This window comes from Poecile atricapillus, chromosome 26, assembly GCF_030490865.1.
Source record: "Poecile atricapillus isolate bPoeAtr1 chromosome 26, bPoeAtr1.hap1, whole genome shotgun sequence".
NCBI classification, from domain to species: domain Eukaryota; kingdom Metazoa; phylum Chordata; class Aves; order Passeriformes; family Paridae; genus Poecile; species Poecile atricapillus.
Genome location: NC_081274.1, coordinates 5582450 through 5598998, shown reverse-complemented (window position 1 = coordinate 5598998; position 16549 = coordinate 5582450). Strand labels below are relative to the sequence as shown.

The 16549-nt window shown below is 43.9% G+C and overlaps 1 pseudogene; it reads left to right on the top strand.

Moving 5' to 3' along the window:
• Nucleotides 1–9787: 9787 nt before the first annotated feature.
• The window catches only part of LOC131588525 (zinc finger protein 883-like), a 125294-nt pseudogene continuing 118532 nt past the window's right edge, over nt 9788–16549 (top strand).

The following is a 16549-nucleotide window of genomic DNA, read 5'->3' as shown; positions in this document are numbered from 1 at the left end:
GATATTGGATGGGAAACCATATGAATCCCCTGAACCTAATCCAAATGTACATGTTACAGGGAAGCAAGAGGTGTAGAATTATGTTCTGTCTCTTGGAAAAGCTCGAGCTCGACTTTGGAGCACCCTTGTGTGGAACAGGCCGCTGACTCTTGAGAATCCAGTTCATGACATCCCCCCGGGAGATGAAGTGTACGTTAAAAGCTGGAACGAAGAACCATTAAAAGAAAGGTGGAATGGACCCTATCAGGTACTGTTAACTACCTTGACAGCAGTCAAAGGAGCTGGACTGGATCCCTGCATACATTACACCAGAGTGAAGAAGGTTTCCCCTGCACTGTGGACTGCACAAACTGTAGGACCAACAAAGCTGCAGATAAAGCGGGTTTGATTGTTTCAAATGTCTAGGTTGCTAGTGACTGGAATGGTGATTATTTTATGGCCTTTAGGGCCATCAGTTGGAATCAATGTTACCTTGGGATGTGAAATGCAAAAGGATCAGCTGACAACTCTTCATTTTAGAATGAAGAGGGATGTGGGGGTGCAGCCAGAAACACAAGTGATAAAAGTCTCTAATACTATTCAGGCAGAAAATGGGATGATTAGATTGATTAAAGATTTTGCCAACATGCAAAACAGCAGCAAAATAACTGCCTGTCTGCCAATACCAAAGGCAGCAGGAGACCAAATAAATTAAAGAATTATAACATCAAATTTTCCTGAAATGCAAAAGAATAAAAATGAAAATGTGAGCTGTGTATTGCAAATAGATTACGAGTACCAAAATAAGACAGTGTTTGAAAATGCTGTGAAGCCAAAGTATTCATCTAGATGGGATTGTCATGAAAATGGAGGAAAGTATGAACCAAAACTAGGCTGGTATGGGGGATTAGGGAATTATGGATGGTGTTATGAGAAGATAGCAAAGGTCATTAAAGAAAAGATTCCAGTATCAAAGTGGAAGTGTGAAGGACAGGAAGGAAAAGATCGGGCTGAAGCTTGGGACAGTGCATGGTCAATGAGTGTGCTTCAGAAATTCCAATCTATGGCAGATAGCCCTTGGTGCATTAAGTGGGAAGGCTCTCAAAATGAAACAGATCCAGGGGTATGGAACACTGCAACCAGTAGTAGAATGGAGGCAGACAAAGTCAATTGGTGGGTATGGAACAAAACTTAGGACTGTACTTCTGATGATGAAGAAATAAAACAAATGCCACCACTAGTGGTAGCTCTGCAAACTGGATGTGCCTGCAGAAGAATCAAACATAAACAAGGGGAAATAAATTACAAGACAGGACAAGTGATCCAAAAGGTAATATGTAGCACAAGTACAATTCAGAGTCCAGGCCAATTTGGATGGGCAGCAAGCGATGGCACTTGGACAACACATTTGCCTGTAGGTGAAAAAGTAAAAGAGATTACTTTAGGCCTCCCCACCTTATGCCCAATTTGGAAAAGGTCCCCATTCAAGGGAGAGCATGAACTTCTGCAAATAAGGACAAGATGAGAAGTTCAGGAAAACAAAATTGAAGATAAAGAAAGATGGCAGGAACCCTCCAGTAGTGTAAAATTTGAGTGGGCTCTGGAATCCTTGTTTGCTCCAATACCAAATTATAACAATAGAAAGATGTTGTACAAACTTACAGGTCAGGTAGAAAGAGATTGGCAAGAGTTACCAAAGAGGGATTTAGAGAGCTAAATGTACAATTACAAGCCACAACTAAAATGACCCTGCAAAACAGATTGGCTTTAGATATGTTATTGTTGAAAGAACACGGAGTATGCAGGTACCTAAAAGGACAAATGGATCACTGCTGCATCCACATCCCAAATGGAACTGCAAATGTAGAACACGACATTAATCAATTAAAACAAATAGAACATGAAGCACAGAAAGAGAGGGAAGATCTGACCACAAGTTGGGTAGATAAAATTTTTGAAGGGTTAGGATAGAATGTGAGCTCCTCGATCAAATCTATTCTTGAGAGTCTGATAATCCTACTAATTGTGTTCTTAGCAATCTGGTTAATCTGTGCAGTTCTGAAAGGAGAGATAAAGAAAAGAGTATCCTGGAACCAGAAGATAATAAAGGCGCTGACACGGGACAGAGATGCACATCCGCATTTGTCATCTCCAAGTCCTCCAGAGTGTAACAACGCTTACGACAACTGTGGATTCGAAGATGAACATCAAGTATAAACTCAGAAAAAGGACTGTATATAGTGAAAGCATTACACTTATAGTAAAGTGAAATATTTTCAAAGGGGGGAAATATGTTATTATGGGGTTAAATGCTTCTGAAAATGTTTCTTAAAATCATGTGGAGGTAGGCCACAAGAATGCTTGGTATTAGGGATGGACTAGCAAGCTGAAATGTTTACGGTAATGGGAACTGGTACTTGGGATCTCCAAGATACCATCTCCAAAGATAAGATTCGTACATGTTCGTGCAAGGATGAGTTAAGTCTCATGAAGGAATATAGATAAAATTAATGAAGATTTATTAATGAAGTAATATTGATAAGGTTGTTATAGTGATTACTGCTTCAGCTGAAATTGTAGAAATATGTGCACTTTGGACAAAGACGATGGAGCTAGATTTGGGTTGATGATACCCCTAGTTCCTGCACGCTTCAATAAAGCACCTGCATATATTCAGTCTGTGATTCTGTGTGTTCCTGAACGCTAACAAAGACAGATCAAAAACTTCCAAAACACCAAAAAGCTGATATCCCCCCAAAATACAAAGATTCAGCCCCCACAAAAAAACAAAACACCAACATTCAGCCCAATAAAGCTCAGAAACACCAAGATTCAGCCCCGTGAAAATCGTGGATCTCCCTGCCCGGGCACTCGCTGCATGGGGGGGTGAGGGGGGCAATGAGGCCGGGCCGGAGCAGGGGGTGCCTGAGAGAGGCCCCGAGCCCGGGGGAAGCCCCTGCAGAGCCATGGAAGTGGCTCCTGGCCGGACTCGGGGATCCCCCTGGCGATCCCCGCTGGAGCAGCCTGGTCCTGAGCGACTCTGGCCCCTGGCAGGGACCCCAGGCTGCAGCAGGACAAGGATTCCTGTCCCTCAGGGGGAGGCACTGACATCACCTGACTGTGACCCCCATCCCTGTGCCTCTGGGCGGGGAGGGGGACGGAGAGGGGCACAAAGTTAAGCCCGGGAAGGAGGGAGAGCTGGGGGGAAGATGGATTTCCGTAGGAATTACTTTACTTCTCATTTTCTTGCTCTGACACGTTTGAAAACAAATTCAAATAATTTCCCCAAGTCAGGTGTGCTGTGCCCGTGACCAAGGACTGAACTGTCCCCACCCTCATCCAGACCCCGAGCCTTTCCTTGTGTGTTCTGCTCCCCGCCCGGGACAGGAAGGAGAGTCACAGAGTTTTGGCCTCTTTCCGGCATAGCCCTGCTCCATCCCGGACTCACCCCCAGCTCGCAGCGCCCTCAGCTCCCGGGCACCCCGAGCTCCCGGCGCTTCAGCGCAGCGGCGCTTCCTTGGCCTCCTGCCCGGGCCGGGCCCAGCGCCGGGGCCGCTCCTCAGCCCAGGCTGCCGAGAAATGGCGGAGCTCAGCCCAAGGGAAGCGAGTCCGTGCCGTGTGCAGAGCCCGCCGCTGGCTGCCATTGGCTGCTTCTGCCGTCACTCGTGGCTCTGGCGCGCGCTGATTGGGCAGAGCGGGGACAAGCCCGGCCCCGCTGGCGCCCCCAGGGCGGCCGTGGGGCAGGAGAGCCGCCATTGCCGGAGCGTCTGTGCGGGCCCGGCAGCGGCGGCAGCAGCGGCCGGAGCCCGGTGAGGCGGCGGCGGAGCTCGGAGGCGGCCCCGGCCATCGCAGGTGGGAGCCGCGCTCGGTTCTGCGGGGGCTCGGGGCTCGCTGCGGGCCCGGGAGGTTGTGTAATAAATGGAATTGATTCGTGCTGACTAAATTGTAACTATTTGGAAAATTATTATTAGAAGCAACCAATGGAATCAGTGTTATAAGGCAGATGCAGCCCTTTGCAGATGTTACATGTTAAAATTGAGGTACAGGATGTAGTTTAGAAGATAAGTGATGTCTCATGACCAAAACGGCCTTGAGATGGACAAAATTAAAACCACTTTAAGCATTGGGCCTAAAAATCAGTAAATATCAGACTAATTAGTAGAGTAACCTAACACAACGCTTAGTACGCACATGCAAATCTGTAAGGTTATCCAAAGGACAATGAGGAAGAGGAGAAGCCTTCGCCAAAGACCCCCAAAAGAAGACTGAAGACCCCCTAACAACAAATGATGCATGTGCCTTGAAGGAAAATGACGTAAAATCAGAAAAATTCGAAATATGCGGAAACATATGGGAAACATTCATGAATATGTACAAGCACACAGTATATAAGGTTAGCTTGAAGTGCTTTGTTCTGTACGTGAGGTGGAGTGAGAAGCGCCCCCCGTACCCCGGTTGGTTTTGCTTATGCATTAACCATTTGTAACCACTGGCCAATTATATTCAGACACACACACAAACATATATGTATCTGAATATATCTACTAAATTCTATCTTTCTTACTAAATTGTATTCTTTTGCTAAATTGTATTATTTTATTATTTTGTATCTAATTTATTAAAGTATATTATCAATTAATTAGATTGACTGTTTGGAAATTTGAAAGTAATTTATAACAGTTTGGTGCCAAAACCTGTGAACTCCAATCTAGGGGAAGAACGGCTAATGATGGGAAGGAGCTCCCCACCAATTTTTCAAGGTGGTGCCAAGGTTAGATCGTGCTCCCTTGGAAATAGAAGTTCCACTTAGGATAAAGCATAAGCAGAAGAAGCTGGCTGTAGGAAGCGTGCAGAAGAGCTCCCGTAGAGTGCCGGCCAGAGATAAAGGTGCCTGTAAAACGTCTTGTGCACAAGAAGCGCTGGGCAAACGGAGTGTGTGAGTCCCACGGGGCTGGGCAGGGGGGAGCTGTGTGCCTGTGTGTGTGTGTGCAGTGGCTGAGACGGGGCTGGGCAGCCCGGAGCCACAAAGGGAGTGCAGACCTCCGGCCGTACCGCGTTTTCGGCTCTCCGCGAGGAGACCGGCCGGGAAAGGAGGGAAGGGAAAGAGAAGAACGAGTGAAAATCCCCGGCAGGGACGGGAGGGAGAGTCCCAATCTTAAAACCCACGGGAAAGTCCTCGGGGAGAAGGGAGCGATCTGATCGCTGAGTGAAGTGACTCAGGAGGAGAGTGATCGAGTCAGGTTCAACTTCCTTTAAAAAGAGAAAATAGTTGGGAACTTTAGTACGTAGCTAAGAGGGATTGGGAAGAGAAGTAGCCAGAAATGAGTAGTCGAAGAGGGGTAAAAGAAATTGAGAAAGAGAGGAAATTAGACAGGAAGCGAGTAGTTGGCAAAAGACGGGATAGAGCAAGAGAGTAATATTGAGGGAGGGGGGAAGTTGAAGCACGGAGTGAGTGAGGGGGATCAAGATTCTCCTGGTACCGGAGATTTCTTGCTTGGTTGCTGCCAGAGATGGGTTCAAGGGACAGTAAGTCCTTGAACCCAGGGGCTGGGAATTATAAGGGGAATTCGCAAGAGCCCGGAATATGTGAGAACCGTGAGGGGGTTTCTCAGGAGGGGAGCATTCCTCAGGACAGTCCACTGAGGATGATGTTATGATTTTGGGATACATGGGAATCCAGGAGAGGAAAAACAAGCAGAAAATGATTAATTATTGTATGTTTAAATAGACAAAGAAAATGATCCGAAAATATAATTTGAATTGGCCAAAGTTTGGATCGTTTAAAGATTGGATTTGTTAAGCTTTAAATCAGTATGTAAATTCAAAAGAACCTTTTTATCAAGAAGAGAGCGACTATGCTACCCTGCAGCTTCCCCGGGGTGGGGGGAAAGATAAATTTATTACTAAAACACAAGAAAGCGAGAGTTATCTGTTGTATCCTTTACAAAATAATAAGTAGCAGAAAAAAAAAAAAAAAAGAAAAAAAAAAAGAGGTAAAACTGTTCCTTCATCTAAAGATATTTTGCTGGAAATAGAAACAGCAGCACTACCTAAATCCCATTTAACTGAAAAGTGTGCAGTGCTGGCTGTGCCAAGTGAACTCTAACATATAACACGACTGACCATTTGTTACAACCTGGCATTAATTTGGTTTGGTTTATTATATTTAGACATTCAAAAGACAAATTCTGCCTTGCTCAGAGTCTGTGAAGCACAAACACATTTTATGAATATATAGTATCTAAATGGTGTGTTACAGTTGTGTTATGTGCATTATAAGTGTTAAAAACATGTAGCAGGTTTTTTTTTCACAGAAACTTATATTTCCGTATTTTTAAAATGTTTGTTTTCCAATATTTTGTATAGTAAATATAAATGGTTTTGACTAAATGTTTTATTTATTTAACAGCAAAAATTGTGCTAAAAGAACCCCCTGTTAATTAAAGCTTTATTAATAAATTGCTAACTGAAGTTGTGGAAAAAGTAACTTTTATTGTAGTTGGCACATCTCTGGAGCTTTAGTAGTTTAAATTAAAAGAAAAAAAAAAATAACTGCCTAAGAGAGAGAGAGGTAAGACAGTGCTGTGAAATCTGTGCCATCCTTGAAACAAGCAGAGTTGAAGTGGCTCATAGGAACCTTATGAGGCCAAGGGTAGCAGTGAGACCAAACGTGTCAGTGACCAGACCCCAGGGTATAAACTTTGCTACCAAGAAGAGCGGCACCTCGGCCCTTGGCTGCAGCCCAAGGGGCCTTGAGGAAGGTAGAGAGTGAAAACTCCTGAGGATTATTTTCACTGTGTTCGTTAAGATACCCTTGGCAACTGGCCAAAACCATAAAGCAGGATGGGACAGAATCCAAAAAAATAAGAAAGAAACAAGCGATATTAAAACAAGCAGCACAAAAGCAAACAATGAGCAAACAAACTATGCAAAAACAAAATCACAATAATTCTGATCCATGTGACAAATGCAAACAAATGTGACAAATACAAAAACAAGATAAAATCTATGTTTGTGGCACATCCATATGTTAATGCTGCCTGTTACAATCACAGTAATTTTATAAAAGTATAAAAAAATCTCAGGGAAAGAATTAGAGAAAATTAGTAAGTAGTGTGAACAGTTGAAACAGCAGTATAGCAACTGAGATTGGCCAACCTTAACTAAAATATTTTTGTAAGTTAAATGCAAGAAGTAGTTACAGAACTAAAATTATTTAAATGTTAAATTTGTGAAAGACTTAAAATAGCTAAAAAATAGCTGTGGGAAAGTGAGAGTCTAGCTCCAGACCAATTTTTAAAATGAAATCTTACTCAAACTTCCAAGACATTAAAATAACCTGGAAGATAAATTTTGAATCATCAAATAATTAAAACAGTTTGTATCAGATAACAATACTAAAACCTGGCCACCAAAAACTCCTGCTGGATATTAGAGAATGACAAAAAGAAACTAATTGTAGGATAACCATGTTGATTTGTGCTGGTATAAAAGTTCTGGAGCTAACCCTTACCAATCCATAAGTGACCTAAAATTCTATTTGGAACAACCAGGTACAACAAGTAACAAATGGAAAGCCCCTGATGGAATATATTAAAATTGTGAGTAAAGAGCATACAGTGAATTACCTCAAAAGTGAAAAAGAACCTGTATCTGAAGAGTTATATGACCCTCCTTCTTCGTTATACCGAGGTCCAGGAGCAATATATTAAGAACACCACTTTATGAAACATTAAAGAACAATAAAAGGGACTTGAACCTTGACTTTCCAAAAGCAAGAAGAAACCAGAAATGAAGACAAATGGCCTGCAGAGAGATGACCCAGCCACTTGAGCTGCAGATGGATCTTAGAGATATAGAATCCAAATCTATCTATTGAATCAGTTCATAAAGCTGCAGACAGTAGTTAAAGTTGTTTCAAACCACACCTCTACTGCCCTAAAGCTGCTGGCCAAGCAACATTCACAAATGTGAGCATTTGTTTATCAAAACAGAATTGCCCTGGAGTATTTGTTAGCTGAAGAAGGGGGAGTTTGTAGAAAGTTTAACAAATCTGAGTGTTGTATAAAGATAAATGATTATAGAAGAGACGTCACAAAAATTGCTAAAGATATATATACCAGTTCAAAAATAGAATTTTATTTTGAAGACTGATTAGTGAGATAACCTTTTTAGAAGCACTTAGTGGAAAAAGTTAAAATTTATGGTATAGTGTTTTATATTAAGATTATTGTTTCTATTTTGTATAATTTCAAGCCTTATTAGACTAATCCATTCAGTAATTCAAGGAATACTGAACGAAAAGAAACTATAATAGCTCAAAAAAAAAAAGTTAACTAAATTTGAAAGAGAGTGCAAAAAGCTTGATACAGCATGAAAAATGTTAAAAAATTAGAAATGAAAATAAAGTAAATGCAAGAAATGAAATTATTGAGAAGATAAAAAAATTAAAATTTAAGTTTATGTTTTTTTTAAAAAAAGCACCAATAAATGCAATAAAAAAGAGAAATGGGGGATTATAATAAATGGAATTGATTCGTGCTGACTAAATTGTAACTATTTGGAAAGTTATTATCAGAAGCAACCAAAAGAATCAGTGTTACGAGGCAGATGCATCCCTTTACAGATGTTACGTGTTAAAATTGAGGTACAGGATGTAGTTTAGAAGATAAGTGATGTCTCATGACCAAAACGGCCTTGAAATAGACAAAATTAGAACGACTTTAAGCATTGGGCCTAAAAATCACTAAATATCAGGCTAATGAGTAGAGTAACGTAGCACAACGCTTAGTACACACACACAAACCTGTAAGGTTATCCAAAGGACAATGAGGAAGAGGAGAAGCCTTCGCCAAAAGACCACCAGAAGACTGAAGACCCCCTAACAAAAAGTGAAGCATGTACCATGAAGAAAAGTGACATAAAGACAGAAAAATCGGAAATAAGAGGAAAGTTATGGGAAGTATTAATTAATATGTATAAGCATACAGTATATAAGTTTAGCTTGAAGTGATTTGCTCTGTACATGAGGCAGGGTGAGGAACCCGGTTGGTTTTGCTTATGCTTTAATCATACTTAATTACTGGCAAATATATATATAAATTGTAACTTTTTGCTAAATGATATTCTTTTACTAAACTGTATTCTTTTATACCAAATTACTATTCCATTTACTAAATTGTATTCATTTTTAATTAAACTGCCATTAACCCAAGGGACCTAGCTGTCAAAATTGTAATTTCCTTTATAACAACCGGTGAGGCGGCGGCGGAGCTCGGAGGCGGCCCCAGCCATCGCAGGTGGGAGCCGCGCTCGGTTCTGCGGGGGCTCGGGGCTCGCTGCGGGCCCGGGAGGGGGCGGCAGGGGGCTGTGGCGGGTGGCTTGTGCCGTGGCCGGCCCGTGTTGGCCCTGGGCTGAGGGCGCTGCGGGAGCGGCTGCCCGCGGTCTCCTTGCCGCTGGGGCCTCGGCAGGAGGCGGTGGCGGAGCAGCGCTGGCTCGTCCCGCTTCGTGTCGGGAGGCCGGAGGTGGCTGCGCTGTGCCCGGGACGCTGCGCTGGGGCCGCCTCCGAGCTCCGCCGCCGCCTCACCGGGCTCCGGCCGCTGCTGCCGCCGCTGCCGGGCCCGCACAGACGCTCCGGCAATGGCGGCTCTCCTGCCCCACGGCCGCCCTGGGGGCGCCAGCGGGGCCGGGCTTGTCCCCGCTCTGCCCAATCAGCGCGCGCCAGAGCCACGAGTGACGGCAGAAGCAGCCAATGGCAGCCAGCGGCGGGCTCTGCACACGGCACGGACTCGCTTCCCTTGGGCTGAGCTCCGCCATTTCTCGGCAGCCTGGGCTGAGGAGCGGCCCCGGCGCTGGGCCCGGCCCGGGCAGGAGGCCAAGGAAGCGCCGCTGCGCTGAAGCGCCGGGAGCTCGGGGTGCCCGGGAGCTGAGGGCGCTGCGAGCTGGGGGTGAGTCCGGGATGGAGCAGGGCTATTCCGGAGCGAGGCTAAAACTGTGTGACTCTCCTTCCTGTCCCGGGCGGGGAGCAGAACACACAAGGGAAGGCTCGGGGGTCTGGATGAGGGTGGGGACAGTTCAATCGTTGGTCACGGGCACAGCACACCTGACTTGGGGAAATTAATTGAATTTATTACCAAACGTATCAGAACAAGAAAATGAGAAGCAAAGTAATTCCTCCGGAAATCCATCTTCCCCCCAGCTCTCCCTCCTTCCCGGGCTTAGCTTTCTGCCCCTCTCCGTCCCCCTCCCCGCCCAGAGGCACAGGGATGGGGGTCACAGTCAGGTCATGTCAGTGCCTCCCCCTGAGGGACAGGAATCCTTGTCCTGCTGCAGCCTGGGGTCCCTGGCAGGGGCCAGAGTCCCTCAGGACCAGGCTGCTCCAGCGGGGATCGCCAGGGGGATCCCCGAGTCCGGCCAGGAGCCACTTCCATGGCTCTGCAGGGGCTTCCCCCGGGCTCGGGGCCTCTCTCAGGCACCCCCTGCTCCGGCCCGGCCTCATTGCCCCCCTCACCCCCCCATGCAGCGAGTGCCCGGGCAGGGAGATCCACGATTTTCACGGGGCTGAATCTTGGAGTTTCTGACCTTTATTGGGCTGAATGTTGGTGTTTTGTTTTGTTGTGGGGGCTGAATCTTTCTATTTTTGGGTGATATCAGATTTTTGGTGTTTTGGAAGTTTTTGATCTGTCTTTGTTAGCATTCAGGAACACACAGAATCACAGACTGATTATATGTAGGTACTTTATTGAAGCGCGCAGGAACTAGGGGTATCAGCAACCCAAATCTAGCTCCATTGTCTTTGTCCAAAATGCACATATTTCTACAATTTCAGCTGAAGCAGTAATCACTATAACAACCTTATAAATATTGCTTCATTAATATTGCTTCATTAACTTTGCCCATATTGCTTCATGAGACTTAACTCATCCTTGCACGAACATGTCCGAATCTTATCTCTGGGTGGGTATCTTGGAGACCCCAAGTACCAGTTCCCATTACCGTAAACATTTCAGCTTGCTAGTCCATCCCTAATACCAAGCATTCTTGTGGCCTACCTCTACATGATTTTAAGAAACATTTTCAGAAACATTTAACCCTATAGTAACGTATTTCCCCACATTCAATGTATTTCACTTTGCTATAATAAGTGTAATGCTTTCACTATATACAGTCCTTTTTCTGAGTTTATACTTGATGTTCATCTTGGAATCCACAGTTGTTGTAAGCGTTGTTACACTCTGGAGGACTTGGAGATGACAAATGCGGATGTGGATCTCTGTCCCTTGTCAGTGCCTTTATTATCTTCTGGTTCCAGGATACTCTTTTCTTTATCTCTCCTTTCAGAACTGCACAGATTAACCAGATTGCTAAGAACACAATTAGTAGGATTATCAGACTCTCAAGAATAGATTTGATCCAGGAGCTCACATTCCATCCCAACCCTTCAAAAATTGTATCTAACTAACTTGTGGTGAGATCTTCCCTCTCTTTCTGTGCTTCCTGTTCTATTTGTTTTAATGGATTAATGTTGTGTTCTACATCTGCAGTTCCATTTGGGATGTGGATGCAGCAGTGATCAATTTGTCCTTTTAGGTACGCGCACACTCCGTGTTCTTTCAACAATAACATATCTAAAGCCAATCTGTTTTGCAGGGTCATTTTAGTTGTGGCTTGTAATTGTACATTTAGCTCTCTAAATCCCTCTTTGGTAACTCTTGCCAATCTTTCTACCTGACCTGTAAGTTTGTACAACATCTTTCTATTATTATAATTTGCTATTGGACCAAACAAGGATTCCAGGGCCCACTCAAATTTTACACTACTGGAGGTTTCCTGCCATCTTTCTTCATCTTCAGATTTGTTTTCCTGAACATCTTGTCTTGTCCTTATTAGCAGAAGTTCATTTTCTCCCTTGAATGGGGACCTTTTCCAAATTGGGCATAAGGTGGGGAGGCCTAAAGTAATCTCTTTTACTTTTTCACCTACAGGCAAATGTGTTGTCCAGGTGCCATCGCTTGCTGCCCATCCAAATTGGCCTGGACTCTGAATTGTACTTGTGCTCCATATTACCTTTTGGATCACTTGTCCTATCTTGTCATTTATTTCCCCTTGTTTATGTTTGATTCCTCTGCAGGCACATCCAATTTGCAGAGCTATCACTAGTGGTGGCATTTGTTTTATTTCTTCATCATCAGAAGTACAGTCCTAAGTTTTGTTCCATACCCACCAATTCACTTTGTCTGCCTCCATTCTACTACTGGTTGCAGTGTTCCATACCCCTGGATCTGTTTCACTTTCAGAGCCTTCCCACTTAATGCACCAAGGGCTATCTGCCATAGATTGGAATTTCTGAAGCACACTCATTGACCATGCACTGTCCCAAGCTTCAGCCCGATCTTTTCCTTCCTGTCCTTCTCACTTCCACTTCAACACTGGAATCTTTTCTTTAATGACCTTTCCTATCTTTTCATTACACCATCCATAATTCCCTAATCCCCCATCCCAGCCTAGTTTTGGTTCATACTTTCCTCCATTTTCATGACAATCCCATCTAGATGAATACTTTGGCTTCACAGCATTTTCAAACACTGTCTTATTTGGGTACTCGTAATCGATTTGCAATACACAGTTCACATTTTCATTTTTATTCTTTTGTATTTCAGGAAATTTTGATGTTATAATTCTTTAATTTATTTGGTCTCCTGCTGCCTTTGGTATTGGCAGACAGGCAGTTATTTTGCTGCTGTTTTGCATGTTGGCAAAATCTTTAATCAATCTAATCATCCCATTTTCTGCCTGAATAGTATTAGAGACTTTTATCACTTGTGTTTCTGGCTGCACCCCCACATCCCTCTTCATTCTCAAATGAAGAGTTGTCAGCTGATCCTTTTGCATTTCACATCCCAAGGTAACTTTGATTCCAACTGATGGCAGTGAAGGCCATGAAATAATCACCATTACAGTCACCAGCAACCTAGACATTTGAAACAATCAAACCCGCTTTATCTTCAGCTTTGTTGGCCCCACAGTTTGTGCAGTCCACAGTGCAGGGGAAACCTTCGTCACTCTGGTGTAATGTATGCAGGGATCCAGTCCAGCTCCTTTGACTGCTGTCAAGGTAGTTAACAGTACCTGATAGGGTCCATTCCACCTTTCTTTTAATGGTTCTTCGTTCCAGCTTTTAACGTACACTTCATCTCCCGGGGGGATGTCATGAACTGGATTCTCAAGAGTCAGCGGCCTGTTCCACACAAGGGTGCTCCGAAGTCGAGCTCGAGCTTTTCCAAGAGACAGAACATAATTCTACACCTCTTGCTTCCCTGTAACATGTACATTTGGATTAGGTTGAGGGGATTCATATGGTTTCCCATCCAATATCTCATAAGGACTGACTGACATCCCGCTTCTAGGCTTTATCCGAGTCCTCAGCAGTGCTATTGGTAAAGCTTGTGGCTGCTGCAATTTAGCCTCTTGGCATATTTTGCTGATTTGCCTCTTCAATGTCTGATTCATCCTCTGTACCTGTCCACTGGATTGGGGTCTCCATGGTGTATGGAGATCCCAAGCTATTCCCAGCAACCTACTCGCCTCCCTCACTATGGTGGCTGTGAAATGTGGGCCCCTATCTGATGATATTCCTAGAGGCACCCCAAATCTTGGAATGATTTCTTGCAGTAACCACTTGACTGTCTCCTTTGCTTGATTTGTGCGACAGGGAAGAGCTTCTGGCCATCCTGAAAATGTGTCAACCCCTACCAATAGATATTTGTATCCTCGAGTTCTTGGTAATTCTACAAAATCTACTTGCCAATAATCTCCTGATTCTCCTCCTACCTGAATTTTCCCTAATTGTGCCTGTTGTCTAGCCACTGGATTGTTCTTTAAGCAAATTTCACATTTTGACATTAATGATTTTGGATTGTTAACATCCATACTGAAATTTCACCAATGCTTCTGCACTCCAATGACATTTGTTATGTTTAATTTGTAGAACTTCTCTCATTATCGAGGGGGGTACCACTACTTGTCCCTGTGTAGTCACATACCACCCTTCTGAATTCTTCTGTGCATTCAGTGAGCGTCCCAATTTCTCATCTTTTATTGAACATTTTGGTTCTGGGGGTAAATTGAATTGAGATACATTAGTTTTTAAAGGTATCAATGCCATTGCAGTTTGTACTTCTCGAGCAGCTTGTCGGGCTGTCCAGTCTGCTTTCCGATTTCCCTCATGAATTTTGGAGTTTCCTGATTGGTGAGCTTTGCAGTGCATGATTGCTACTTGCTCCGGCTTTTGTACTGCTTTTATTAATTGCAGGACTGCATCTTGATGTTTAATGTGTGTGCCTTGAGGAGACAGCAGTCCTCTTTCTTTCCACAGTGCCCTGTGTACCTGCACCACTCCAAAAGCATGTTTTGAATCAGTCTAGATATTTACTTTGTTCCCTTCACTCATCTCTAATGCCCTGGTTAAAGCAACCAGTTCTGCTCGTTGGGCAGATGTGTTTGCTGGTAAGGAACAAAGCTGGATTCAAGAGGTTAGCTGTCTTTAGTGTGACATCATCCTGCTCGGTTAGGATTACCTGGAATTTCATCATCCTGCTTGGAGATAGCCAATGGCCCCCTTTTGTTCTAAAACAGTGGTCACCATGTGTGGCACATAGACATCTGTGTGTCTACCCATCGTGAGTTTCCTGGCTTCTTGGATCAGCATCACAGTGGCTGCAACTGCCCGCAGGCATGAAGGCCATCCGGCACTCACGTTGTCAAGTTGTTTGGAAAAGCAGCCTACCAGCCTTTTCCAGCTTCCCAAATGTTGGGTCAGCACTCCCAGTGCTGGGTGTGATCTTTCATGCACAAACAGCTGAAAATCTTTGGATAGATCAGGCAATCCTAACGCTGGAGCTGTTGTCAATGCCTCCTTCAGTCTGAGGAAGGCCTCCTTCTGTGGTTTGCCCCAGGTAAGCGGTTGTGTCTTCTGGGCTTCATACAGGGGCTCTGCAATTAGTCCATAGTCCATGATCCACAGGTGGCACCGCTCTGTCATCCCAAGGAAAACTCACAGCTCATGCAGGTTCTGGGGTTCTGGAATGGCACAAATAGCTTGAATACGATTAGTACCCAGCTTACACTGTCCTTGTGAGATTTCACACCCCAGGTAAATCACAGTCTGCTGGGCAATTTGTGCCTTTCCTTTAGACACTTTATGTCCTCCCATTCCCAGCTGATTTAAAATTTCAATTGTTACCTTTATGCAGGTTGTTTTCTGTAGCTGTCAGTATATCATCAACATACTGTAACAGCAGGTATTGCTCCCTCAGAACTTGCCCGTTTTCGGTCCAAATCTCCAGCTCCTTCGCCAGCTGGCTTCCAAATAGGGTTGGACTGTTCTTGTATCCTTGTGGGAGTCGTGTCCAGGTGAGCTGAGTTTTCCTTCCATTGTCTGGATTTTCCCATTCAAAGGCAAACAGTTTCCTACTTTCTTTGTCAAGGGATATGCAGAAAAAGGCATCTTTTAAATCAATTACAGTAAACCATTTTTATTTCTCTTTCACAGATGTCAACAATGTGTAAGGATTAGCTACCACTGGGTAAATATCTTTAGTTATTCCATTTATTGCTCTCAAATCCTGTACTAGTCTGTACTCACTATTTGGTTTCTTCACTGGAAATATTGGTGTATTAAATTCTGATTCACATTCTTCTGAAATTTGGTACTTCAAAAACTTTTCAATAATCTTTACTATTCCTTGCTGTGCTTCTGGCTTTATGGGATACTGTTTAACCTGGACAGCTTTTGCTCCTTCTTTTCATTCTACATGTACTGGTTGTGCCAACTTAGATTTTCCTGGTATGTCTGTTTCCCATACAGAGGGAATTACTGCATCCTCTGCTTCCCGAGGGATAGTAGGGACTGGTTTTTCTTTTATCATTAAGATTTGTCCTGTCTTTGATTCAGGTATTTTCATTAAAAGCTCCCCATTTTTAAAAGTTATCACTGCATCAAGTTTTGCTAATGAATCTCATCCTCAAAGTGGAATTGGACACTCAGGCATATCTAAAAATTCATGTGTTAACACTTTGTTTCCAAAGCACAAATCCAGGGGTTGCAGGAATGGTCAATTCTCTTCCTTCCCTGTGTCTCCAACTATTGTTGCTGTTTTGTCTCCAGTTTGCCCTTTTAGATCATTTAGCACAGAATATGTAGCCCCCGTATCCACCAGAAATTTTACTTCTTTATCTCCCAATTGTATAGTTACTAAAGGTTCTTGTATTGGTTTTTGTTCTGATTCTAGTCAGCTGCTGTATTCCCCCAGCACCATTAATTTGGAAGCATCTTGATTCTGGCTGAACTGCTTGCCCTGGTTAAACCAATTTGGGCATTCATTTTTCCAGTGCCCCTCTTGTCTACAATAATCACATTGATTTAACCCCAGTCTTGGCAAAACCCATCCCCCTCGTCCTCTGCCAAGTCCGCCCCTCCCCAGTCCACGACCACCTCTGCCGCATCCTCTGAAACCTGGATTCTCTCTTCCTTGGATCACTGCCAAAAGATTTTGCTGCTGCTTTTTACTAG